The 3317-nt window shown below is 39.7% G+C and overlaps 1 long non-coding RNA gene across 4 annotated transcripts; it reads right to left on the bottom strand.

Moving 5' to 3' along the window:
- Window positions 1-1398: 1398 nt before the first annotated feature.
- Window positions 1399-3086, bottom strand: LOC113273807. Of its 4 annotated transcripts, none has more exons than XR_003322618.1 (5): window positions 2961-3086; window positions 2110-2199; window positions 1940-1957; window positions 1792-1862; window positions 1399-1542 (listed from the first exon to the last, which is right to left on the bottom strand). It is a non-coding gene; the product is annotated as an uncharacterized LOC113273807 (long non-coding RNA). The 4 variants fall into 4 exon arrangements; XR_003322620.1 differs by having other exon boundaries at window positions 1940-1987; XR_003322617.1 differs by having other exon boundaries at window positions 1792-1957.
- Between the last annotated feature and the right edge of the window lie 231 nt (window positions 3087-3317).

Below are 3317 nucleotides of genomic sequence, written 5' to 3' on the forward strand. Positions count from 1 at the left end.
TGACGTGTCAACACTGACTGGATCGCTTCGCTGACGCGGCACTGCTGACTGGACCAAGTGGCGCTTGCTGACTGGACCTCCTTGATGGCGTGGCAGGAGATGACTGGACCTAGATGCTGACGTGGCACGCTGACTGGACCAGGTAGCTGACATGGAAATCATTGGCTTAGCCTGTGTTGATGACGTGGTACGTTGACTGGACCCATCTGTTGATGTGGCACGCTGACTCGACCCAACTGCTGACGTGGCAGGTACTGACTGGCCCAAGTTGCTGACATAGCACGCTAGCCGGATCCAATTTGCGGAAATTGTAGTCCACGTGGCACTATGCTGTGCTGACGTGTCACCTTGCTGGTGTTTTGTTGCTGATGACGCGGGTGAACAAGACCTTGACGTGGGTGAATGAATGAAACGTGGGTGACAAAACCCTTTGACACGGGTGATCAAAACAGCCGACAAGAGTGAACGTCACATTATAACGAGGGTGAACAACAACATAATGAGGGTAAACAACACCCTAACGTGGGTGAACAGAGTACTGACGAGATTGCTGCCGGTCTCGGACGCCGGCCTTTTTTTTCGTTGAAACTTTTCGCAACACTTTTTTGGGTTCAGAAGAACAATATATTAATTCGGAAGAACAATATATCATTTCAGTGCAAGATACTGTCGTGGTGAACTAACCAACTCCAATCCTAGTTACTGGTAATACACGCCTGCATATCCTGATCAGAATTTTCTAAAAACAAGTGCAATCTAATAGGTGATAGTCAAGTTAAGCGTTATAACCAAATTCTTTCCTGCATTCCCTGACTGTACCCAAAAGTTCACACACACAGAGGTTAAGCATAGAAGTGAGGGAGTCATATCCGCCGAGTATCGGGGCGCTACACACCCAAAATGTTCAGTATCTCACCTCTAATGATCCAGCATGCTGGTATAAAGGGATAGAATCTGAGTTATTTTAAGAGTGTAACCATCCTCTTCTTGATAATTTCGGGGGAAGTCCAGTAAAGAGCAAAGGCAAGATTGACCAGTAACAAATATTACATAAGGTTGACGTCCCTTCTTACTTAGTGGTCTTTCTTCACTCTTAAGTGCTCCTTTGATAGTTAGATCTGGGCATACCGTCCTAGATATTTTATGAAGAATGGTAAATAAATACTAGTAAAGAAAATTTTAAACCATAACAAATTTTCAAGCATTGCTTCTTTGTCATGTAAATAAAAAGAAAATTTATGCATGGAATATTACCCAAAGAAAGAAGAGGAAACTCGTGTTCTTGCTTAGGAACAGTCATAACGTATGGCGTAAACTGAATAAAGAAACAACGTGATGACTATTAAGGTTTTATCAAATATACAAAGGGAAATGACTGGATGGGGTATTAATTGATTAGATGAGAAAGAGACATGCCAGAATAGCTGCAGCAAGAAAATGGGGAGAATTGTACAGAACTGATGTCACTTCTGTTTCATATAGAAGATCCATTATATCAACACATGCTTCGCGCTTTATAAGCTCTCTACCCGCAGCAGTCCCCTGAATTAGCCGAAACGATCAAACAAACTATAGTGAATCAACCAGTATAGAATCTTGTTTCGACCAAATATTCCAATAGATAAGTAATTGAGACATTACAATACAAACTACAACCTCTGTCAACACAATTAGAGACTTTCATAACATTCCAAGAGAAAACAAATCTTGAACCAAGGTATTCATAAATTAAGAAACGTACAATTTGACCAATTACGCTGGTTAGTATATCTGGATGCATGTAGAACTCACCTCAACCGGGTTAGAAAGTCCTCGAAGAAAACATCAGTAACATTCGATGCACCAATCTCGAAATCCAGCACCTGGAGATGCTACGATGAGCTCAAGTAAGAAAGCTCTTTATCAACGGACTGCAAATTTCTTTGTTAACAAGATTTACCTGCATTAAGACCACCTCCTGCAGTATACCATTGTTCTCATTAGTAACCTGTAATTAGAAAAGAAGTAATGGATATCAACATTTTAGCATCAATGAAGAAAAGAATGATTCTATCAAAATCAAACAAAACAATAAAGGGTAGCAAATGGTTGATGAGGCTCAAGACTTACTTTACTCGATACCCATACTGAAATTGTTGCAAATTGCATTGTCTCAATGGCTACAAAAGACAGTTATCGCCGTGCTTCTTGCATGAAAACCTAGATTGAACACCCCCGCATAGTTTAGTACTAAAAAAAAACTAATTCTCCAACAAGGACAACAGCGATATCACATATTCACATCGCTGAAATAACTAAAGAAGCTGCGTGAATCCAAATGGAAGATGATATTTGTTTCCACTTTCCACCCTGACTATTAATTCATCAACAGTTCAACACATTTTATCATTTCAGTGCAACATATATACTGTCATGGTGAACGAACCAACCCTCTACGAATCCATTTAGACTGGTCAGAACTTCCTAAACTAGTGCAATCTAATAGGTGCAAACCAATTTAAGTGTTATAAACCAAATTCTTTCTTTCATTCCCAAACTGTACCAAATAATTCACGCATACCCCCAAGCCAAGCATAAATTGCTAGGGAATCATATCCATTGAGTATTGGCTGATACACACCTGACCCATGTTCAGTATCTCACCCTTAATTGCATGTAAGCCTCCTTCTAGGTTAATTATATTGGTCCTTGTGAAACTACTCTAATTTATTCCATTCACAAGTTTACATTTCCATACAAAATTATGAAAATTTTAAAATGAAAAAAATAAATAAAAAGAATCCTAGATATCAAGATTATACAGATGAATTATCAAAACGAAATTCTTGGTTGTGTAACAAAAACCTTCTATTATTGTGTAACACCAAGTTGCTGCAATCGTAATGAATCAAAACGTCAAAAAATGATGAACCCTAAAAGAGACATAAAGATGTACATAGAGATTAGCAGTTAGTACTAACCTGAGATAGAAACCAACAGCTGAAAGACACCATTGGGCATTCATACCAAGTACTAGTCATTTCGGTTTTTGTAAACCCGGGAAACGAATTGAACAGCCGGGGCCAGAGGCCCTATCCTTTTCCTCCTGATTCCCGCTCAAATACAACTGAGAGGCGAGAAATGATGTTTAATAAACGTGATTCTGGGGGTAAAATAGTCATTTAGCCGCAATTATCATGAGAGAGGAAGATCCCCTTAGAGCATCTCCAATGGATCCTCCGGGTCTTTCCTGTGTGTAATGTCCTTACAAACATCATCCTCCGGGTCTTTCCTGTGTGTAATGTCCTTACAAACATCCTTAGAACATCTCCAATGGG

The sequence above is a fragment of the Papaver somniferum genome, chromosome 4, assembly GCF_003573695.1.
Source record: "Papaver somniferum cultivar HN1 chromosome 4, ASM357369v1, whole genome shotgun sequence".
Taxonomy (NCBI): Eukaryota; Viridiplantae; Streptophyta; class Magnoliopsida; order Ranunculales; family Papaveraceae; genus Papaver; species Papaver somniferum.